Raw genomic sequence first — 26,076 nt, forward strand, 5'->3', positions numbered from 1 at the left:
CCTGTGGGGTCCACAGATCTTGAGGTGATCCTGTGGGGTCCACAGATCCTGAGGTGTCAAGGAATTCCATCCCTGCACCAAATAGGCATGTAAAATGCCTTTGCACATCATTCTGGCGTTTAAACGCCGAGTGGTGCACGTTCTGGGCGTTCAACGCCCATGTAAAGCATGTTTCTGGTGTTGAACGCCAGTTTCATGCTTGTTACTGGCGTTCAGCGCCAGCTTTTCTTCTAGGCACATTCCTGGCATTCAGCGCCAGAATATTGCTTGTTTCTGGCGTTCAGTGCCAGATTTATGCTCTGTTTTGGCGTTGAACGCCAGCCAGATGCTCCTTACTGGCGTTGAACGCCAGCCTGTGCTTCCTCCAGGGTGTAATTTTTCTTCTGCTATTTTTTATTCTATTTTTAATTTTTATATTTTTTTCGTGACTCCACATGATCATGTACCTAATAAAACACAAAATAACAATAAAAATAAAATAAAATTAGATAAATAAAATTGGGTTGCCTCCCAACAAGCGCTTCTTTAATGTCAATAGCTTGACAGTGGCTCTCATGGAGCCACAAGGTGATCAGGTCAATGTTGTATAGTCCCAACACCAAACTTAGAGTTTGGATATGGGGTCTTAACACCAAACTTAGTGTTTGGTTGTGGCCTCCCAACACCAAACTTAGAGTTTGACTGTAGGGGCTCTTCTTGACTCTGAACTGAGAGAAGCTCTTCATGCTTACTCTCTTTTGTCATAGAGGGATGGCCATGTACCTTAAACACAAGGTATTACCCATTCAATTGAAGGACTAATTCACCTCTGTTGACATCTATCATAGCTCCTGCTGCGGCTAGGAAAGGTCTTCCAAGGATGATGCCTTCATCCTCTTCCCTCCTAGTGTCTAAGATTATGAAATCAGCAGGGATGTAAAGGCCTTCAACCTTTACTAACACGTCCTCCACTATTCCATAAGCTTGTCTCAATGACTTGTCTGCCAATTGTAATGAGAACAAGGCAGGTTGTACCTCAATGATCCCCAGCTTCTCCATTACAGAGAGTGGCATAAGATTTATCCCTGACCCCAGATCACACAGAGCTTTTGCAAAGGTCATGGTGCCTATGGTACAAGGTATCAAAAACTTGCCAGGATCTTGTTTCTTTTGAGGTAGAATTTTCTGAATCCAGGTGTCTAGTTCACCAATGAGCAAGGGAGGTTCACTTTCCCAAGTCTCATTGCCAAACAACTTGGCATTCAGCTTCATGATAGCTCCTAAATATTGAGCAACTTGCTCTCTAGTCACATCTTCATCCTCTTCAGAAGAAGAATAGTCTTCAGAGCTCATGAATGGCAGAAGGAGATTTAATGGAATCTCTATGGTCTCTATATGAGCCTCAGATTCCCTTGGATCCTTAATAGGAAACTCCTTCTTGCTTGAGAGACGTCCCAGGAGGTCTTCCTCACTAGGATTTTCGTCCTCCTCCTCCCTTGTGCATTCGGCCATATTGATTATATCAATGGCCTTGCACTCTCCTTTTGGATTCTCTTCTGTATTGCTTGGGAGAATACTGGGAGGAGTTTCAATGACTTTCTTACTCAGCTGGCCCACTTGTGCCTCCAGATTTCTAATGGAGGATCTTGTTTCACTCATGAAACTGAAAGTAGCCTTTGACAGATCAGAGACTAGATTGGCTAAATTAGAAGTGTTTTGTTCAGAATTCTCTGTCTGTTGCTGAGAAGATGATGGGAAAGGCTTGCTATTGCTCAGCCTATTGCGTCCACCATTGTTAAAGCCTTGTTGAGGCTTTTGTTGATCCTTCCATGAGAAATTTGGATGATTCCTCCAAGATGAATTAGAGGTGTTTCCATAAGGTTCACCCATGTAATTAACCTCTGCCATGGCAGGGTTCTCAGGATCATAAGCTTCTTCAGAAGCTGCCTCTTTAGTACTGTTGGATGCATGTTGCCATCCATTCAGATTTTGAGAGATCATGTTGACCTGTTGAGTCAGCACTTTGTTCTGAGCCAATATGGCATTCAGAGCATCAATTTCAAGAACTCCTTTCTTCTGAGGCATCCCATTATTCACGGAATTCCTCTCAGAAGTGTACATGAATTGGTTGTTTGCAACCATGTCAATGAGTTCTTGAGCGTCTTCAGGCGTTTTCTTTAGGTGAATAGATCCACCTGCAGAGTGGTCCAATGACATTTTCGAAAATTCAGATAGACCATAATAGAATATATCTAATATGGTCCATTCTGAAAACATGTCAGATGGACATCTTTTGGTCAGCTGCTTGTATCTTTCCCAAGCTTCATAGAGGGATTCACCATCTTTTTGTTTGAAGGTTTGAACATCCACTCTCAGCTTGCTCAGCTTTTGAGGAGGAAAGAATTTATCCAAGAAGGCTGTGACCAGCTTATCCCAGGAGTCCAGGCTATCCTTGGGTTGTGAATCCAACCATATTCTAGCTCTGTCTCTTACAGCAAAAGGGAAAAGCATGAGTCTGTAGACTTCAGGATCAACTCCATTCGTCTTTACAGTCTCACAGATCTGCAAGAACTCAGTTAAAAACTAATAAGGATCTTCAGATGGAAGTCCATAAAACTTGCAGTTTTGTTGCATTAAAGCAACTAATTGAGGCTTAAGCTCAAAATTATTGGCTCCAATGGCAGGAATGAAGATGCTTCTTCCATCAAATTTGGACGTTGGCTTTGTGAAGTCACCAAGCATTCTCCTTGCATTATTATTATTTTCGGCTGCCATCTCCTTCTCTTGTTCGAAAATTTCTGAAAGGTTGTTTCTGGATTGTTGTAACTTAGTTTCTCTTAATTTTCTCTTCAGAGTCCTCTCAGGTTCTGGATCAATTTCAACAAGAGTGCCTTTATCCTTGTTCCTGCTTATATGAAAAAGAAGAAAACAAGAAAAGAAAGAGGAATCCTCTATGTCACAGTATAGAGATTCCTTTATGTTAGTAGAAAAAGAAAGGGGGGAAGAGTGAAGAAGAATGGTTTGGATTTTTAGATGAAGAGAGGTGAAGAGAGTGTTAGTAAATAAATAATTAAATAGAATATGAAAAGAGAGGGAGAATTTCGAAAATAATTTTGAAAAAGGGGTTAGTAATTTTCGAAAATTAAATATAAGATATAATTAAAATTAAAATTTAGAACAAAAAGAATTTTTGAAAAAGAGGTGAGATATTTTCGAAAATTAGAGAGGGAAAAGTAGTTAGGTGATTTTGAAAAAGATAAGAAACAAACAAAAAGTTAGTTAGTTGATTGAAAAAGATTTGAAATCAAATTTTAAAAAGATAAGAAGATAAGAAGTTAGATAAGATATTTTGAAATCAAATTTTGAAAAAGATAAAATTTTTGAAAAAGATAAGATAAGAGATAAAAAGATTTAATTTAAAAATTTGAAATTACTTACTTCACTAACAAGAAACTACAAGATAAGATTCTAGAACTTAAAGATTGAACCTTTCTTAATAAGCAAGTAACAAACTTCAAATTTTTGAATCAATCACATTAATTGTTAGCTAATTTTCGAAAATTTGATATAAAGATAAGAAAAAGATTTTGAAAATATTTTGAAAAAGAATTTTGAATTTTTCGAGAAATAGAAAAAAATGAGAAAGATATGATTTTTGAAAAAGATTTTGAAAAGATAAGATTTTTAAAATTGAAAATTTGACTTGACTTGCAAGAAACAACTAATTTTGAAAATTTTTGACCAAGTCAACCCAAAATTTCGAAAATTTGAAGAGAAATAAGGAAAAGATATTTTTTTATTTTTGAATTTTTTTAATTATGAGAGAGAAAAACACAATCATGACCCAAAACTTAAAAATTTTGGATCAAAACACTTAATGCATGCAAGAACACTATGAATGTCAAGATGAACACCAAGAACACTTTGAAGATCATGATGAACATCAAGAACATAATTTTGAAAAATTTTTGATGCAAAGAAAACATGCAAGACACCAAACTTAGAAATCTTTAATGCATGGACTCTAACAAACGAAAAATGCATATGAAAAACAACAAACAACACAAAACAAGAAAACATCAAGATCAAACAAGAAGACTTGTCAAGAACAACTTGAAGATCATGAAGAACACTATGAATGCATGAAATTTTAGAAAATTGCAAGAAAAATTTTTAAAGCATGCAATTGACACCAAACTTAAAAATTGACTCAATACTCAAACAAGAAACACAAAATATTTTTTGTTTTTATGATTTTCTAATTTTTTTTGGAGTTTTATTAATTTTTTCGAAAATAAAGTTTAGAAAAACGAAAAATAAAAGAAAAATTTTGAAAAAGATTTTTGAAAAGAAAATTACCTAATCTGAGCAACAAGATGAACCGTCAATTGTCCATACTCGAACAATCCCCGGCAACGGCGCCAAAAACTTGGTGGACGAAATTGTGATCACATCAATGTAGTATTCTTTGTTGTTATATGGAATCATTATTATGGCACTTATGTGTGGACACAACTCCGTTCAACTTTACCAGCAAGTGTACTGGGTCATCCAAGTAATACCTTACGTGAGTAAGGGTCGATCCCACAGAGATTGTTGGTATGAAGCAAGCTATGGTCACCTTGTAAATCTCAGTTAGGCAGATTAAATTGGTTTATAATTTCGAAAATTAATAATAAATAGAAAATAAAAAGGGATAGAAATACTTATGTAATTCAATAGTGGGAGTTTTAGATAGGCGTGTGGAGATGCTAGAATCCTTTCGAATCTCTACTTTCTTACTACTTTCATCCAATCCTTCTTACTCCTTTCCATGGCAAGCTGTATGTAGGGCATCACCATCATCAATGGCTACTTTTAATCCTCTCGGGAAAATGGTCCTATGCGCTGTCACTGCACGGCTAATCGTCTGGAGGCATCACCCTTGTTGATAGCTACATCCTATCCTCTCAGTGAAAATGGTCCAAATGTTCTGTCACAGCACGGCTAATCATCTGTCGGTTCTCAATCAGGTTGGAGTAGAATCCATTGATTCTTTTGCGTTTGTCACTAACGCCCAGCCTTCAGGAGTTTGAAGCTCGTCACAGTCATTCAATACCGGAATCCTACTCGGAATACCACAGACAAGGTTAGACTTTTTGGATTCCCAGGATCTTACTCGGAATACCACAGACAAGGTTAGACTTTCCGGATCCCCATGAATGCCGCCATCTATCTAGCTTATACCACGAAAATTCTGTTGGGGAATCTAAGAGATATGCGCCCGGCCTAAGGTAGAACGGAAGTGGTTGTCAATCACGCGCGTTCATAGGTGAGAATGATGATGAGTGTCACGGATCATCACATTCATCAAAGTGTTGTGCAACGTATATCCTTAATCTATGGTGTGCAGAAACTCCACCGTTGAAAATACATAAGTGAAAGGTTCAGGCATGGCCGAATGGCCAGCCCCCTAAAACGTGCTCAATGGCCTCCTAAGATGAAGAATAAAACAAAACTGAGACCAAAGATGAAACGTGGTCAAAAGACGTTTAATACAATAGTTAAATGTCCTATATATACTAGACTAGCTACTAGGGTTTACATGAGTAAGTAATTGATGCATAAATCCACTTCCGGGGCCCACTTGGTATATGCTTGGGCTGAGCTTGATCTATCCACGAGCTGAGGCTTTTCTTGGAGTTGAACTCCAAGTTATAACGTGTTTTGGGCGTTCAACTCCGAATCATGACGTGTTTCTGGCGTTTAACTCCAGACAGCAGCATGTACTTGGCGTTCAACGCCAAGTTACGTCATCAATTTCCGAATAAAGTATGGACTATTATATATTACTGGAAAGCTCTGGATGTCTACTTTCTAACGCCGTTGAGAGCGCACCATTTGGAGTTCTGTAGCTCCAGAAAATCCATTTTGAGTGCAGGGAGGTCAGATTCCAACAGCATCAGCAGTCCTTTTTGTTAGCCTTTTTTAGAGTTTTGCTCAAGTCCCTCAATTTCAACCAGAAATTACCTGAAATTACAGAAAAACACACAAACTCATAGTGAAGTCTAGAAATGTGAATTTAACATAAAAACTAATGAAAACATCCTTAAAAGTAGCTTGAACTTACTAAAAACTACCTAAAAACAATGCCAAAAAGCGTATAAATTATCCGCTCATCATAGACATCCAGGGCTTTTCAGCAATATATAATAGTCCATACTTTGCGCAAAGATAGATGACGTAAACTGGTGTTCAACGCCAGTTCCATGTTGCAGTCTGGCGTCCAGCGCCAGAAACAGGTTACAAGTTGGAGTTCAACGCCAAAAACACGTTACAACCTGGCGTTCAACTCCAGAAACAGCCCAGGCACGTGAGAATTTTAAGTCTCAGCCCCAGTACACACCAAGTGGGCCCCAGAAGTGGATTTCTGCACCAATTATCTTAGTCTACTCATTTTCTGTAAACCTAGGTTACTAGTTTAGTATTTAAACAACTTTTAGAGACTTATTTTGTACCTAATGAAATTTTTAGATCTGAATTTTATACTCTTTGACGGCATGAGTCTCTAAACTCCATTGTTGGGGGTGAGGAGCTCTGCAGCGTCTCGATGAATTAATGCAATTACTTATGTTTTCCATTCAAACACACTTGTTCTTATTTAAGATGTTCATTCGCGCTTAACTATGAAGAAGGTGATGATCCGTGACACTCATCACCTTCCTCAATCCATGAACGTGTGCCTGAAAACCACCTCTGTTCTACATCAGATTGAATGAGTATCTCTTAGATTCCTTAATCAGAATCTTCGTGGTATAAGCTGGAATTGATGGCGGCATTCATGAGAATCTGAAAAGTCTAAACCTTGTCTGTGGTATTCTGAGTAGGATTCTCGGATTGGATGACTGTGACAAGCTTCAAACTTGCGAGTGTTGGGCATGATGATAAATGCAAAAGAATCAATGGATTCTATTCCGACATGATCGAGAACTAACAGCTGATTAGCCGTGCTGTGACAAAGCATTTGGACCATTTTCACTGAGAGGATGGGAAGTAGCCATTGACAACGGTGACACCCTACATATAGCTTGCCATGGAAGGAGCCTTGCGTGTGGGAAGAGGAATACAAGAGGAAAGCTTAAATGAGAAGGACAAAGCATCTCAAAAACTCCAACATATTCTCCATTATTGCATAACAAGTAATTATTTCACGCTCTTTGATTTTTCTAATAATTCAAACTGATAATTATAATAGATATCCTGACTAAGAATAATAAAATAAACATAGCTTGCTTCAAACCAATAATCTCCGTGGGATCAATCGTTACTCACGTAAGGTATTACTTGGACGATCCAGTACACTTGCTGGTTAGTGGTACGAAATCATAAGAAATCTTGATTTTGATATTGGGACTATAATTTCGTGCACCAACAAACAAGCTAAAATATAGCAAAATAATGACTCAAATAAAGTTCTAATACCAACATAAAAATACAAGATAAAAGGATGAAAAAGAAATTATAAATAACAAAGCTAATATGGAATTAAAAATAAGTAAAATAGGCAAGTGCAATAACTAAAAGAAGAATAAAAAAGTAGAAGGGAAGAGAAAAAAAACCTTAAAGAGAAGATAAAAATAAGGAGATAAATGGAAGTAAGAATAGTAGAAGAGGAGTAAGAAGGGAAGAAGAAAAGGAAAGAAAATTGTAACTGCCGGAGTTGGTGATCACCGGAGGTGGTCTGCCGGTGGTGGTGAGAGAAGAGAAGAAGAAAGAAGGAAGAAGTAGAAAGAATGAAGAAGAAAGACGAAGAATTAGGATTAAGAAAAGAAAAGAAGAGTGGAAGAAAGAAAATTTGGGTGGCGCGCTGAGTTAAGTGACGCGGCGCATATGACGCGCATGCGTCGCTGATGCGTGAGTGATGACATGTCATCATATACCTATTTTTCTATGCTTTTTCATACAAGAAATTGATGATTTGTGCTTAAATATTGAATGCTTTTGTGCTTAAATGATATATTTTCTTGATCTTTTAATTTTATAAATCTTGTAGGAAATAAGAAGAAAAAGAAGCAAAGAAGCACAAAATAAGCTAAAAAGGAGAAAAAAAGAGCTTTGGGGCACACTTTGAAGTTGGAGCACACTTTGGAGCCTTAGGCCACGCTTTTAAAAGCGTGGCCCATGACCAAATCAAAGAAGGAAGCAACCAGCACGCACATTGCTCTGCCCTTGCCAAGAGCAGGGCAATATCGTGAAAACAAAGTGAGGTTGGAGCAAATTTTCGCTAAGTTAAATTTGGGGCGCTCACACCACGACCATGCCTACTTCAAAGGGCTATAACTTGAGCTATAGACGTCCGTTTGATGTGCTTCCAATTGCGTTGGAAAGCTGACATTCAGAGCTTTCCAACGATATATGGAAATTCATATTTGGCATACAATTGAGGCATGAGTGAAAGGCATCTTTAAGGGCCAAAAATAAGCGAAAATAAACCAAAGTGCTTCCACCAAGGTTCGAAGCTGGAGCCTCACTCCAAAGCAAAGTAGCGCTCATTATTCTGCTCTGCCCTCTTGGAGAGAAGGGCAATGTCGTGCTTCTCTTCATGAAAAATCAAGGAAAATTGCTCCCCCAAATGCTTTCACCAAGGTTCGAATTTGGGAACTCCCCTTGGCACGCGCATGGGCATGCATGACACGGGCATCCTTGGCGCACAGCAAGGGAGCTTGGGCGCGCAGTTTGGACGCACCATGACAACACTGCCCTGCTTTCCACAAGGGCAGGGCAGCATCCTGATGCCCCTCCCACACTTGGCGCACTAATTGGATCCCCATGCAAGGCTTCACTGCTCTGCTCTCCACAAGAGCAGAGCAGCCTCCTGGGAGCAACATGGGCCAAAATTCAACTAAAATTCCATTTAAATTCAATTCTTCTCCAAATTGAATCAAGGCCAACCAAATCCATTTCTCCTGCAAATTGTTCTCTGAATTGATCAAGGAAGGGCTTGAGATCTAGACTTGTTCTCTAGTCTCATTGATTCCCTGAGATCTTGAATTTTTTTTTCTAAATTTCACAATTGAGTTAAATTTTGTTTCTGTCTTGATCAAGTGAGCAATTGAGCTCTTGGCTTTCCTTCTATTTTTACTGTTTCATTGAAATTGTTAGTTTCACTTTGAGACTTGAGAAATGATCTATGTCTCTTTGTTGCATCTCATTGCTCCCAATTTAATTTCCTGCACTTATGTTCTTCTGCAATTTACATTTAAGCTACTGTGACCTTGAATTTACTTTTCCTGCAATTTAATTTCCTTGCAATTGTTCTAAGCTTGGATCTACTGCTTTCATTTAATTTCCAGCACCCCAACCCCCTTTACATTTGATGCAATTTACATTTCTTGTCATTTAAGATTTTGTCAATCTACCTTTCTTGCTCTTTAAGTTTCCTGCCATTTACATTCTGCAACTTTATCATTCCTGCAATTTACTTTCTGTTGATCAACTTCACACAAATTCACTTCAATGTTAGCTTGACTAAACTAATCACCCACTAAAGTTGCTTGATCCATCAATCCCTGTGGGATCGACCTCACTCTTGTGAGTTATTATTACTTGATGCGACCCGGTATACTTGCCGGTTAGATTTATGTGTTTGGAAATTCATTTTTTCACAAAAACACCATCAAGTTTTTGGCACCGTTGCCGGGGATTCATTAGATCAACAATGATTAAGTGGGTGAGAAGTCTAGATCAAGCATTTTCTTTTTTTTTTGTTCTCTGTTCTAAGTTGAAACCAAGGTGTTTGAGTTTTTGCCTCACTAAGAAATTCTCATCTCTGATATGAGTAATTTCAATTTTCCTTGGTGTTGTGTGTTCTAAAATTCAAATGGAGTTCAACTCATCTTATGATCAAACAAATTTTATGGGATATCACCTACCATCACCAATCTCTAATGGTGGTTGGGAATATCACCAAGAAAATACAAATTCTAAGCACTCCAATCCATGGAGATTTGCTTCACAGACACAAGATGAGCAAGAAAATCATATGGGATATTTTCTTCCACCACAAAATGATGCTAGTCATGATTCTAATGGTGGCTGGGAAGGAAATTCTAATGCTCCATATGATATTCATCCAAAGATATCATCACTTGACCATGCTTCAACAGAAAGCCTCTATCAAAATTCACCACCCACACAAACTTCCATGAACCAAAGCCTCTCAAAGCTTGAGACCATGTTTGAAAAATATGAGAGGTAGGCACAGATATCCTGGAACGAGCAAGAGAATTCATTCAAAAACATGGAAATAATGTTAGCTCAATTGGTGAGTGCAACAAGGAAAGAGGAAAAACAAGAGGAAGAGGCTACTGAGTCAAGTGAAATTTTAGTGAAGAAGGAAGATGTGGTGGAAATATTTGAACCTAAAACTGCACTTGAGATGACAAGAGCACATGACAACTCACAACTCTCACAAACTTCCCTGGACCAAAACGCCTCAACACTTGAATCCATGATTGAAAGGTATGAAGAGGAGATGAAGAAATCATGGAAAGAACAACAAACCTCTTCAATGAAAGTGCTATTAAAACAAATGTTGAGTGTAAAAGAGGAAGTGGAAGAACAAGAAAGTGAGAAGAACAATCAAGGACGTCCAAACTCAAGTGAAGTAGAGAAGTGCAAAGAAGAAAAACTCATGGAACCACCAATGCAAGAGGCTCTTGATGAAGAAATTACTCCAAAAATCACACAGCAACCATGTCTTGACATCCAAGAAGTGAAGGCAATTAACAAAAGCGCCAAGAAGAGGATTGTGACAAGATACCAAGGACAACATTCAAGAAAAGGTCAACTGCAAACAATCCTCCCCCTGATCAAGCAAGCAAGCTCAATCAAGCCAATTTCAAAAGAAAGCTTGCTGAAAGGAGACCAAGACAGGGGATAATAGCTGAAACTTCTCCTCATTTGAAGTCATTCCTCTTAACAAACTGGAAAAAGAGGAAGAAAGTGAATAATAGGTAAACAGTAGGTAATATTCCTTCGCCTTGCCTTGTTTAAATTTCAATAAATTGGCATATGATCACATTCTAAGTTTGGTGTTGCCCTGCAACAAATTGTTTTCAATTCCTTAGGATGATTGCATCAATTCTACATGAAAGTGTCACACTAAGATTCTAAGTTTGGTATGCCACTTATTTTTCTATGCAACTCATCCAGCAACATCACTTGTCTGCATAATCATATTGCCTTTGCATTGTTATTTTTCTTTTGTTTTGACATTTTGTTTGCATTCAATTTGTTTTAGTCACTTTTTTTTTGTTTTCTTTTATTAACTATTTTTGTTAATACATCACCAAGAGATCCTTACTCATAACAAATCTTGGCTTAGTGATTGTATTCAACAAATAACAGTTTCTTTTGTTTAGTTTTAGTTCAAATAAATTGACATATGGTTGCATTCTAAGTTTGGTGTTGCTATGCAACAAAATTTGGTTCTAATTCTTACAAGATACTTGCATTAATTCCAAGTGAAAGTGTCACACTAAGTTTGGTGTGCCACTTATCTTTTATGCAATGTATTGTGCACACCTTCTTATCTATGCAATCAAAATGTCTCTGTCTCTTGTGCCTTGATTGTTATCTTTAATTTTGCTTGCTTAAAACACATGTGCTACTAACATATTATTGTGTAAGACATTCATGATGCATCTTAGCCCCATAGCCATTGTTCTAATTGTTGCTTGATGATGAGCAAGCATTCTGAGTTGGTATGGGAAGGAGAAGAATGGGAGGAAAATGACAATAATAGAGAAGATGAATTACAAGGTTGTAAAGTTCCTTTTCCTCTCATTTATTTCCAGCACTTTAAATTGCATGATTGTCTTCATTTTCTCTGTATGCATGTGTGGTATGAATAAGCATAGCTTGAATTTTGATTTATAACATGGTGTTGTACCATTATGACTACCAACTTGAATTCTGTGAGTTCAAAAGCAGTAAATCATCATGATCATAAACAAACAAGGAATTAAAGAAGAGTTTAGCATGTGCATACAAGTATTGGAAAGCTAGTATGATTAATTGTTGCTCAATTGCATTGGATTTTATTTAATTGAAGTTTTTCATCTAGTACATTTTGTGAAATCTTTTGAAATCATGAAAACCTTGAAGAAGCAAATACAATTAAAGCAAGAAAAGAAAAAGGGAAAGAATGAGAAAGCTGAAGGCTCTGAGTACCAATGGCAATTTATTTGCTAAGTGCTTGTGGCGTTTATGTATCAAGCCAAATGCTTGAAAACAAAACACTTAGAAGTCAAGGCTAGGCTCAAGTGCAAAAGCACTCCCTCAAAGCTCAAGGCTCTGAGCATCAATGATTAGAGAGTCAAGAAAAGAAAAAAAAATGATGAGCTTAATGAAGTCCTCTAATTAAATGCTTGTGGTGCTTATGTATCAAGTGGTAATACTTGAAAACAAAGCATTTAGAAGTCGTAGCTTTGTTATCAACTCATGGGGCAAAGCACCCAAAAGGAGAAGCTAAAAAAAAAAAACATCAAAAGCTTGTTTCAAGGAAGAATTATAAGAAAAAGATTTCATAAATTGAGCTAGATAGAAGCATCAATCATTTACATTTCTTTTGTGATTGAAGCATGCATAGAAAACTAGCTTACCATGAACATTGAGTTGCTATTCTTCTTACCTTGGATTGTCAATCTTTATTGCATGATTCTTTTCTTGCTTGAGGACAAGCAAGGTTTAAGTTTGGTGTTGTGATGACATGTCATCATATACCTATTTTTCTATGCTTTTTCATACAAGAAATTGATGATTTGTGCTTAAATATTGAATGCTTTTGTGCTTAAATGATATATTTTCTTGATCTTTTAATTTTATAAATCTTGTAGGAAATAAGAAGAAAAAGAAGCAAAGAAGCACAAAATAAGCTAAAAAGGAGAAACAAAGAGCTTTGGGACACACTTTGAAGTTGGAGCACACTTTGGAGCCTTAGGCCACGCTTTTAAAAGCGTGGCCCATGACAAAATCAAAGAAGGAAGCAACCAGCACGCACGTTGCTCTGCCCTTGCCAAGAGCAGGGCAATATCGTGAAAACAAAGTGAGGTTGGAGCAAATTTTCGCTAAGTTAAATTTGGGGCGCTCACAGCACGACCATGCCTACTTCAAAGGGCTATAACTTGAGCTACAGACGTCCGATTGATGTGCTTCCAGTTGCGTTTCAAAGCTGACATTCAGAGCTTTCCAACGATATATGACAATTCTTATTTGGCGTACAATTAAGGCATGAGTGAAAGGCATCTTTAAGGGTAAAAAATAAGCGAAAATAAACCAAAGTGCTTCCACCAAGGTTCGAAGCTGGAGCCTCACTCCAAAGCAAAGTAGCTCATTATTCTGCTCTGCCCTCTTGGAGAGCAGGGCAATGTCGTGCTTCTCTTCATGAAAAATCAAGGAAAATTGCTCCCCCAAATGCTTTCACCAAGGTTCGAATTTGGGAACTCCCCTTGGCACGCGCATGGGCATGCATGACACGGGCATCCTTGGCGCACAGCAAGGGAGCTTGGGCGCGCAGCTTGGTCGCACCATGATAACACTGCCCTGCTCTCCACAAGGGCAGGGCAGCATCCTGATGCCCCTCCCACACTTGGCGCACTAATTGGATCCCCATGCAAGGCTTCACTGCTCTGCTCTCCACAAGTGCAGAGCAGCTTCCTGGGAGCAACATGGGCCAAAATTCAACTAAAATTCCATTTAAATTCAATTTTTCTCCAAATTGAATCAAGGCCAACCAAACCCATTTCTCCTCAAATCCAAAGCAAGCAAAGCCCACTCAACATGACTCAAAGGCACACAGAGAAGCTAGATTAGGAATTTCATTTTTGTGAATTTGTTTTTAATTTCAATTTCATTTTATTTTTATTTTGTAAAAAGCCTATATAAAGGCATCACTCTATTCCAAAAAGGAGGTTGGCTCTAATAGAGCTCCATGAGAAAAAGGCTAGCTCCACTAGGGAGCATTTGGAATTGGGAGTTCTCTCTCTTAGTTTTCATTTCTGTTTGAATTTTGGATGAAGAATTGAAGGAATTTTGTTTCACTTGATCTGAAATCTCTTGTTCTTCTTCTACATAATTTCAGAAAATTGAGAATTGAATCTGAGTTTTCATTTATTTCTTTCATCTTCTTTTTCTTCTGCAAATTGTTCTCTGAATTGATCAAGGAAGGGCTTGAGATCTAGACTTGTTCTCTAGTCTCATTGATTCCCTGAGATCTTGAATTTTTTTTCTGAATTTCACAATTGAGTTAAATTTTGTTTCTGTCTTGATCAAGTGAGCAATTGAGCTCTTGGCTTTCCTTCTATTTTTACTGTTTCATTGAAATTGTTAGTTTCACTTTGAGACTTGAGAAATGATATATGTCTCTTTGTTGCATCTCATTGCTCCCAATTTAATTTCCTGCACTTATGTTCTTCTGCAATTTACATTTAAGCTACTGTGACCTTGAATTTACTTTTCCTGCAATTTAATTTCCTTGCAATTGTTTTAAGCTTGGATCTACTGCTTTCATTTAATTTCCAGCACCCCAGCCCCCTTTACATTTGATGCAATCTACTTTTCTTGCTCTTTAAGTTTCCTGCCATTTACATTCTGCAACTTTATCATTCCTGCAATTTACTTTCTGTTGATCAACTTCACACAAATTCACTTCAATGTTAGCTTGACTAAACTAATCACCCACTAAAGTTGCTTGATCCATCAATCCCTGTGGGATTGGCCTCACTCTTGTGAGTTATTATTACTTGATGCGACCCGGTATACTTGCCGGTTAGATTTATGTGTTTGGAAATTCGTTTTTCCATAAAAACACCATCAGTGAGCATTTTTCTTATTTTTTCCTAGTGAATTTGCATTTAAATTGTTGAGTTTAATCAAGAATTAATTGTCTTTTTGCCACTATGGATGCTACTTTGAGTCTCGTGCAATTCTGTTTATTTTAGGTAGCATTTGGCTAGATTTGATGGAGAGGAAGCTTGCACAAATAGAAGGAGCACAAGAATTAAAGGAGATGACTGACCAAAAATTGACGTGGCGGAAATTGGCGAGTTAAGAATTTATTAATAGAAATACGTTGCAAGTACAGTCCTTAACCAGCCGAAAATCCGCTTATCAATTTAAAAGGGTTGTCACAATATTGAAATTAAAATACTGGGAGTATGAATCCCAGGTCGTCTCCCAACGAGTTGTAGAGAAATGTGCTATTTTATCAATCAGGTGTTTTCAAAAATGTTTGAGTTGATAAACAGGAAATTAAATTAGAGAATTTAATTAATCTTAAATAAAAGCCTTGACTGGGAGTAGATTAGTTGGAAGTCCTATTCTTGTTGAAGTACTCTCAAGATTAATTAATAATTGGAAGTTGCTTTGCTTAGTTATCCCTTACTAGGTAAAGGAAAGTCAAGCAAGTTGGAAAGCTGTTTCTAGTCACAAGTCCTAGTCCTCTCTCTTGGGAAGGACTAGTGTCAATGATTAGAGGGTGATCCAACAAATAACCCAATTATAATTTCTCTCTTGAGTGATTCAACTCAAGGGTTCCTTTCAATCATCTCCCAATCAAGTTATGGAACTACTCACTCATCATAATTATAAACTTCACAGAATTAATGGGGAAAATAAAAAAAGACATGATGAATAATAATGAAAGGGATTAATTGAAAATAAAAATAGTCTATATTAATAACTCATGAAAATAATCTAATGTCAACTCTAGGGGAATTAAGAATATGAAAGAATAAATGAAAAGTAAATAACAGACTATAGTAACTGGTACCGGAGGTAGACTCTTCTCAAAAGCTAAAGCCAAAACCTTCAAAATCCTAACTATGAATGTTCAAGTGAGTAAAACCTAGGGGAGGAGCAATTTTAGATCTAGAAACTAAAAATTATGTGGAATGAATGTTCTCCCCTGTCTCTGCATGTTCCCTGGCTCTAATCTGTGTTTCTGGGTCGAAAATTGGGTTAAAATCCGGCCCAGAAACTCTGCTAGCGACTTCTGAAATTCTGCAGATCACGCACGTCACGCGGCCGCGTCATCCACACGTTTGCGTCACTCGGCGTTTCTCGTACCACGCGTGCACGTCGTTCACGCATTCGCGTCATTCATGCAGCTTCCGATCCGCGCGGTTGCGTCAGGCACGCGAGCGCGTCACTGTTATTTCTTCCAACTCGCGTGGTCGCGTCAGCCATGCGACTGCGTGACTTCTCGCTGGTTATCTCCTCAATTCTTTGTGTTCCTTCCATTTTTGCATGCTTCCTTTCCAATCTCCAACTCATTCATACCCTATAAAGCCTGAAACACTTAACATATAGATCACGGCATCGAATGGAATAAAGGAGAATTAAAATACCTAATTAAAAGTCTCTAGGAAGTAAGTTTTCAATCATGTAATAATTTTAGGAAGGAAATATAAATGCATGCTAATTATATGAATAAGTGGGTAAAGATCATGATAAAACCACACAATTAAACATATTATAAACCATAAAATAGTGGTTTATCAACCTCCCCACACTTAAACATTAGCATGTCCTCATGCTTAGTTGAAGGAGATAAAATAAATGAGTAGGAACATGTAAAAACTTATGCAATGCAATGCAACCGATATATGTGAATGCGACTATATGATTCTTGTCCACTTGATCAAGAGTAAATAAGCTCTTCAAAATAATCACAAATCAAGTTCCACTAAATCAATTCTCATATAGTAAGAACAGATAAAAATGCAAGAAGGTAGCTCATGAAAGCAAGGAACATGGAATTTTAAGCATTGAACCCTCATTGATGATGTATGTATACTCTAGTCTCTCTAGTGTATAGGGTAATCACTCTATCCTTCTCTAATCATGCTCCCTAATTTTTGTTCTTCTCCTAACCAATCAACAACATTTAATATACTAATGCAACTTCATGAGGTCTTTTCAAGGTTGTAATGGGGCTAAGGTAAAGGTAAGGATACATATATGGTTAAGTGAGCTTATAAATTGAATCTTTAATTAACCCAAACTTTAACATAACCTATATATTTTATATAACTTTGGGGTCCGTACCTAGCTACCTAGAATTCCCTTTCACATTCCATACTCATGTATCAACTTTTTTTTATTTTAATTTTTATCATACATGCATTGATCTTTGAATTCTTAACTCAGCATTGGGGTAATTTTGTCCCCTTATTTATTTATTGAATTTTTTTTAACATAAACATAAAAATAAACATAGCTAATCAATGCACATAGATTTTTTATTCTTATAGTTTCACATGAGTAGGTGTCCAAATTTCCATTATATTATCATGACACATTTCCTTATTATCCTTTGTCCCCACAATTTCCCATACTTAATTAGCACACACAATTCTATCTTAAGCTAACCAAAGATTCAAATTGGGGTATATAATTGTTTTTTCGCTTAAGGCTAGTAATGTGGTAAATCACAGAACAAATGGGATTTAAAGGCTCAAAGTGGCTAACAACGGTAATTGAAAAGGTAGGCTTAATTTGGATAAGTGAGCTAACAATTAATGGCCTCAATCATATGCAGCATATAAATATATTAAACATTGGACATATAGGATGGAACAAAATATAAATTACAATCATAGAGAAGTAAACACACAAGAATAAAACAATTATGGTTAAATAATGTAACCATGCATAAAGGCTCAAATCTCACAGGTTGTGTGTTCTTTAGCTCAAAAATCATGTTCCAAATAAAACTTCAAGCAAATTTAACATAAAAGTTTTAATTAAAATTAGTAAAATTTTTGTTCCAAAAATAGAGTCTTAGAAGAAACTTATTGTCTTTTCAATCAAGTAGAACATGCATGCAACTAATCTATTACTATGCAATTTATCCTATTCTACAAAAGAAAAACTAACTAAATATCTTAATTTATTGGTGTTTAGGGAAGGGAAATTACCTCCGGAAGTCAGGTACTGACCGACCTCCCCACACTTAAAGCTTTGCACTATCCTCGGTGCCATCTGTCAGGAACAATGGTGGGCTAGTGGCAGTGTCTTCACAGTCGGGACCGTCATGGCTCCCTGTGCTGGTGAAGGAAGTGGAGTCCAGAGTGTCTGGGTCCTCATCAGGTCTGTGGTTGCCTGTGAGTAGCTCCTTGAGGTATTTGAAACGGCGGTGGTTGCGGCGCTCTCGGAGCTTTGCTTTCTTATCTTGGTGGTCCAACCGCTTCAGTATTTGATGCAACAGCTGACTAGTAGATGGTGGAGGAACTGCAGCATCCTCTGTGGACTGGCTGGTAGTGGCAAGTGGTGGCCTGAGATATCTCCCGTTAAGGACGTACTGATCATCCCTTGAGACATAATCTGTGCCCATACGTGAGCCTCTAAGGTAAGTGCGGAAGCCTCTCTTTGCTGGGAAGGCTCTCTCCTTTTCATCAACCTTTATAATCCTTTTAATTCTTTTTGTTGAGGGCTTGACTGCAGTTGAAGAAGGCTCTGCCACTAAGGTTCTTTTCGTTCCTTTCCTTGCTGTGGATTTGGAGGTAGCTTTCTCTTTGCCTTTCTTGGTGGCCATCCTGAAAGGAAGCTAGGAAAGACATTAGCATTCAAGGGTTATAGCAAGGAAAAGAATAGGAAAGGTGGTAATCAATGCACAGGTATGGATAATGATGTGGACACATGGTCATGACTACATATGGCAAATTGACAATGGAAATATAGCAAGTGCATGTTGATGCATGAAAACTTGTCTCTCAACAAATTTTCCTTCGGCAAGTATACCGAATTGTCGTCAAGTAAAACTCACAATAGAGTGAGGTCGAATCCCACAAGGATTGATTGGCCAAGCAACTTTAGTTAGAAGAATATGCTAGTTGAGCTAAACAGAATTCAGATTGAGAACTTGCAGAAATTTAAATGACTGGAAAGTAAATAACAGAAATTAAAGTGCAGAATCTTAAATGGGGATTTGGGGTAATGAGCATGAAAATAAATGGTAGAAAGTAAAGAGAATGGGTAAGATCAGAAATGGGGTAATCATTGGGTTCAGGAGATGTTGCATTCTCCGGATCAAATTCATTCTCATCTCTTCCTCAATCAATGCATTCATTATTCTCCTTGGCAATCTTAAGTGATTGGATCCCAATTCCTTGGCAATCCAATCTCTCTAAGCTCGAACAATTGCCCAATTCCTCGATTTAATTGCTCATGGGAAGAGATGAAGTGTGGTCACTGATTATACCATATGTATTTCCAAATCAAAGTGTTGGGAGGATTACATGTCACTATATCCGCCCAAACCCCAGTTTGGTCCAACATGAGAAAGCATTTCTAGCATGATCTCCTCATCCCTTTTCCAAGGCTCAAAGGAGATCCAATTATAGAGAGTTTCTTTTCCAAGACAACTAACCAATTGAATTAAGATCAAAAGCTTTCTAGTAAGATCAAGAGAAAAGAAAGAAGAAGAAGAATGAAAACTATAATTGATCCATCAAATTACAACAGAGCTCCCTAACCCAATGAAAGGGGTTTAGTTGTTCATAGCTCTAGAAATGAAAAATGGCAGAAAAGAAGAATCCATGCTAAAAGTGCAGAAAAGTAAATGTATAGAGAGTAGTTCCCAAAAGTGCCAAAAGCTCTCCTATAGTTCAAGACTACTCCTATATATACTACTCCTCTTGATCTTCTAGTGAGTTCTTCAAGTCTTGGATGTGGGTTCTGGATCTTGAGTTGAAGCAGTTCTCATCTTTAGTGGGCCCAGCTTGTAGAGAAATATGAATTAGGCTTGGGTATTTAGTGAGATTAATGTTGAGTGCCATTGTGGGTTTGAGAACGTTAGTGGCATTCACTTTCTCCACTAACGTTCCACCCTTATGTACCTACATTAACTCCAATGTTAGTGGTCTTAACGTGACCACTAACGTTGCCTTTTCAATTTTTGTCCAACGTTATTGGGACTCACTTTTCCCAATAACGTTGGCTTATACCCCTTTTGCGAACGTTAGTGAGAATCACTTTTCCCATTAACGTTGCTTGATGCCTTTTGTTCCTACGTTAGAGTTCACGTTAGTGTAGCTAACGTGACTCTTAACGTGGGTGTGTCTCACCTTCGAGAGCGTTAGTGACACTCACCTTTGTCACTAACGCTCCAAATGCCCAAATTCTCTACGTTAGAATTCACGTTAACTAAGTTAACGTGGCTCTTAACGTAGTAGTGATGCCATCTTCCAACGTTAGTGACAAAAGTGAGTGTCACTAACGTTGGCTCTTTGATCTCAACTCCATGTTAACTTTCACGTTAATGGTCTTAACGTGAAAGTTAACGTAGGCAATGCTAGTTGGTCCAATGTTAGTGACAAAAGTGAGTGTCACTAACATTGGCTTTTGTTTTCCTCTTCCACGTTAGAGTTCATATTAACTAAGTTAACGTGACTCTTAACATGAATCATTGCCAAGTTCTCCAACGTTAGTGGTGTTCACTTTTACCACTAACGTTGGAGGAAAATGTTATTAGTGTTCACGTTTTATCTTAACATTGGAGTTCCCTTTTGCTTCTACGTTAACTACCACGTTAACTTAGTTAACGTGGCAAGTAACGTGAGCTATGGATGGCTTCGTAGGCGTTATTGGTGATTACTTTTCTCATTAACGTTGCAAGCTTTTTACCATTCCACATTAGTGTTCATGTTAACTAGGTTAACGTGAATACTAACGTGGTTCTTCCTTGCTTCCTTTGCCCTGAAATCAAGCAATTAAAGTGCATCAAAGCTCTAGCCAAAGTCATGAGATTATGCATCATCAATTTATTATGCAATTCTTGTAAAATTCTCATGAAATCATGCAAAGTTCACAATAGTTGCTTGAATCAAGGTGTGAGTGTATTTTCATCCAAAATTTGCCTTATTCACTAAGAAAATGCATGAAACTACCCTAAAACAGTAAAGAAAAGGTCAGTGAAACTGGCCTAGATGCCCTGGCATCACAACACCAAACTTAAAGCTTGCTTGTCCCTAAGCAAGTACTGAAGCATAAGAAGAATGAAATGAAAGAACAAGAAGATAAAATAGAATTAAACTTCCTGGTTTATGGGGTTTCATGCATAGCAACTTAGGTCCCTCCCCTTTAGGTTTCAAGCCTTTATCAATTCCTTGGTCACTTTTTTGATTGCATCCTTTGAGACTTCTTTCTTTATTGATCCTTCCTTCTTTTTCAAAGTTTATTTTTTTTCTTTTTGCTAGGTGCTTTGTAAGAGGGCGACTCTTTATGATAAGCTTTCAGCCAACACTCCCAAACCAGTTGGTTTAAGGTGCTAGGTGTTAAGACACCCCTAAGGACTTACTTCCTCAAGTCTCTTTCCCTCATACATACACACCACAGGCACATGGTTTGTTATTTTCCTTTCTTGAGACCTTGGTGTCCAGCACCTCTTTGGGTTACTATGTGTTTTGTAGCAAAGGTTACTCTTGATAGTGGACTTTCAGCTGATAATCCCGGATTAGTTAATCCAAGTTACCAAGTGATAAGGCACCCCTAAGAGCGTATTCATCCAAGTATATCCCTTGTACATAAACACCACAGACACATGCCTCAATTTTGAAACCCTTGGTGCCTAACATTGTTTCTTATTGTGTTTCTTTCTTTTTCACTTTTATTGCTCTTCCTCTTTTCTTATTGGGATCTTACTGTTTAGTTAGTCTCAAAGGGTGTGTCTAAAACATAGGATTCAGGATAGATAGTTGCTTTCTTTCCTTATTTGGTGAACCAACTTAGCTTACTAATCATCCTACCACAAACATTCAGAATGCACTTCATAAAATAACTCCACTCTTATTTTTTTCATAACATTTTCTTTTTGATTAACTTAAAGAGACAAGCATACAAGTAAGAAAGATGGAAGTGAACACTCAAGACATTAAGCTAGCACATTTAACCTAAGCAACAAAACTTAAATGCAGAATTAAAAGTCCTAAACTACTCATGGAAGCATGTACTATTTCATACATGATTTTTCTTATTTAAAGCTTTGAAAAAAAATAAAGTAAAATAAGAGAGAACTTCACCACCTTTCATAATCATGTTCCTTTGTCTTGGGATCCTCTTTGACTGCTTGAATCTCCATTCCCCTTGCGCTTTCCTATCAGCTTTTTCCAGAAACCAGCATCCTCCATCTTCTTCTTTAATGCTTCCTTTTGCTGTTTCACCTTTCCCTCTTCTTGCTCTGTTAAGTTCTTGCGAACTGCCTCATAACTTGGGATGTCAGGGTGCAGGTTATGCATATGCTCAGTCATATAGTTTAACCTTGCTTGAGTGTTGACGCTGAATTCTTCTCGATGCAGTGCCTTCCTTCATTGAGCACACTGAATTCATTGAATGCTTTCATTTGAGCTATCTGGCGTTGATTGAGTTTCTGGAGGCGTTTATCTTGGTTTTCTTGCCTTTCAGACACTTGATTGATGGCTTGAGTCAGCTGAGAGTAGTGCTCTTGTTGTTGCTCCATTATCTGTTTCTGCCATTCCCCTTGTTGATTCATCTAATTGGTTAGCATTTCCTCTTGACGATCCATTCTCTAAGATTGAAATTGTAACTGTTGTTCTTGTCCTTCCATGTATATTCTTGATAAATCATCAATGGCTCCTCGAATGTGACCCAAATTGATGCTGGTTGGGTCATGATACCCTTCTTGATGATGTTCTGTTGGTTGGGGTTCTTCTTGGAGAGGTTCCTTTCCTGATGTCCTCTTCCTTAGATGGGGTCTTTTCTGCTGTTGAGTTGGTGTCAAATGCATTATGCGTTGAAGTGTAAGTGACCTCCCAAGACCTACCCACATTGGATTACTATCCTAGAAGACTACCTTGGCTTTTGTACATAATCTGAAAATGGTGCTGGGATACCAAAGTCTAGCACCTGAATAACTCTTCTCTGCTGATTCTTGAATTTCCTTAGCTATGATTTCGTGCACATTGATGCCCCCACCCTTTATTAAGCAATGTACCATAGTGGCTCTAGCGATGTTGACCTTGGAATTGTTTGCAGCTGGGAGGATGGATCGTCTCACGAGCTCAAACCATCCTTTGACTTCCGGGGTGAGGTCCCCTCTTTTGATGAACCTGGACCTCCCATCCGAATAACTTTCCCAGTCAGACCCCAAAAGACATATGTCGCCCGCAATTTCTTCCACTTCATCATCATTGGGGCCATTATTTATTCTTTCTTGATAGCCGAGCTCAACAAAACATGGTGATTTCAGCTGGAGAACCCTTGTTATAGCCTCAGGGCTGAAATCCACCTCTGTTCCTCTTACGTAACTCTTGAAGGTGAGGTTCATGGTTTTATCTTCTCTAACCACATTTGCATAGAATTCCTTGATGAGGTTTGCATTAATTCTTGTTTCTGGATTGGTGAGCCTTTGCCAACCTCTTTGCTCAATCTTCTTTCGAATTTGTGGACATTCATCTTCGTTGAACTAGAATGTTGACTCAGGTAGTATCTTTTTGTCCTTTATTCGTTCAAACTCGAGCTCATGGAAGGCTGTTTTGAATCTCCCGGCGTCGAAGGAAGGCCGCTCCATGGGTTCCTTTCCTCTTCGCCTTTTGGAACTTGATGATGCCATACATGATAGTTGATGTGTTGGGCTATTCTCAAGATGGCTAGGAGGGTGTATGTGAAGCCTTTGGTGGAGGATATGCCCGAAAGAAGGGAGTGGGAAGGTGATGAGCGGATAATTTATACGCTTTTTGGCATTGTTTTTAGTATGTTTTTAGTATGATTTAGTTAGTTTTTAGTATATTTTTATTAGTTTTTAGTTAAAATTCACTTTTCTGGACTTTACTATGAGTTTGTGTGTTTTTCTGTGATTTCAGGTATTTTCTGGCTGAAATTGAGGGACCTGAGCAAAAATCTGATTCAGAGACTGAAAAGGACTGCAGATGCTGTTGGATTCTGACCTCCCTGCACTCGAAGTGGATTTTCTGGAGCTACAGACGCCCAATTGGCGTGCTTTCAATGGCGTTGGAAAGTAGACATCCTGGGCTTTCCAGAAATATATGATAGTCCATACTTTGCCCAAGATTTGATGGCCCAAACCGGCGTTCAAAGTCACCTTCAGATTTCCCAGCGTTAAACACCGGAACTGGCACCAAAGTGGGAGTTAAACGCCCAAACTGGCATAAAAGCTGGCGTTTAACTCCAGAAAGAGTCTCTACACGAAAATGCTTCAATGCTCAGCCCAAGCACAAACCAAGTGGGCCCGGAAGTGGATTTTTCTGTCATTTACTCAATTCTGTAAACCCTAGGTTACTAGTTCACTATTAATAGGATCTTTTGACATTGTATCTGTACCTCATGATACTTTACACATTTCTCATTGTATCTTCTACAACATGAGTCTCTAAACCCCATGGTTGGGGGTGAGGAGCTCTGCTGTGTCTTGATGAATTAATGCAATTACTACTATTTCTTATTCAATCATGCTTGCTTCCGTTCTAAGATATCACTTGTTCTTAACCCGGATGAATGTGATGATCCGTGACACTCATCATATTCTCAACTATGAACGCGTGCCTGACAACCACCTCCGTTCTACCTTAGATTGAGTCGATATCTCTTGGATTCCTTAATCAGAATCTTTGTGGTATAAGCTAGAATTGATGGCGGCATTCAAGAGAATCCGGAAGGTCTAAACCTTGTCTGTGGTATTCTGAGTAGGATTCAATGATTGAATGACTGTGACGAGCTTCAAACTCGCGATTGTGGGGCGTTAGTGACAGACGCGAAAGAATCACTAGATTCTATTCCGACATGATCGAGAACCTACAGCTGGATAGCCGTGCCGTGACAGGGTGCGTTGAACATTTCCACTGAGAGGATGGGAGGTAGCCATTGACAACGGTGAAACCCTACATATAGCTTGCCATGGAAGGAGCCTTGCAGGTTTGAAGAAGAAGACAGTAGGAAAGCAGAGGTTCAGAAGACAGAGCATCTCCAAAACCTCAACCTATTCTCCATCACTGCAATTCAAGTACCTGTTTTATGTTCTTTTGCTTTTTACAATCAATCCTGATAATCTTTGATATCCTGACTAAGAGTTACAAGATAAACATAGGTTGCTTCAAGACGACAATCTCCGTGGGATCGACCCTTACTCACGTAAGGTATTACTTGGACGACCCAGTGCACTTGCTGGTTAGTTGTGCGGGATTACAAAGTGTGATTGTAATTTCGTGCACCAAGTTTTTGGCTCCGTTGCCGGGGATTGTTCGAGTTTGGACAACTGACGGCTTATCTTGTTGCTTAGATTAGGACCGTTTTGTTTTTGTTGGTTTAGAGTCTTTTATTTGAGTATAATTTCATATTTTAAGTTTGGTGTCTATTGCATGCTTTTGTTTTTTCTTTTAATTTTCGAATTTGCAAGTCCTTAGTCCCTTTTTGATCTTTAAAAATTCTAAGTTTGGTGTCTTCTTTGTGTTTTTCTTTAAAATTTCGAAAATTCATGTTTGATTTTCTGAAAAATTTTAAGTTTGGTGTCTCTTTGTTGTTTTCATCTTTCCTTTTTTCAAAAAAATATATATACATATATATCTTGATTACTATTCACATCAATTCTCTTTTCTCCAATATGGACATAAATGGGAATGAACAGTCCAAAAGGACTCTGGGGTCATATACCAACCCCATTACAGCTGCATATGGGAGTAGCATCTGTATACCTCCCATCAAAGCAAGCAGCTTTGAGCTAAACCCTCAACTCATTATCATGGTGCAGCAAAATTGCCAGTATTCCGGTCTTCCACAGGAAGAACCTACTGAGTTTCTGGCACAGTTCTTACAAATTGCTGACACAGTATGTGATAAAGAAGTGGATCAGGATGTCTACAGATTATTACTGTTTCCATTTGCTGTAAGAGATCAAGCCAAGAAGTGGTTGAATAATCAACCTACAGCAAGCATAAAGACATGGAAACAATTATCAGACAAATTCCTGAATCACTTTTACCCTCCAAAAAGGATGACACAGCTAAGGCTGGACATCCAAGGCTTTAAACAAGAGGATAATGAATCCCTTTACAATGCCTGGGAGAGGTATAGAGGTATGCTGAG

This window comes from Arachis stenosperma, chromosome 5, assembly GCF_014773155.1.
Source record: "Arachis stenosperma cultivar V10309 chromosome 5, arast.V10309.gnm1.PFL2, whole genome shotgun sequence".
Classification (NCBI taxonomy): Eukaryota; Viridiplantae; Streptophyta; class Magnoliopsida; order Fabales; family Fabaceae; genus Arachis; species Arachis stenosperma.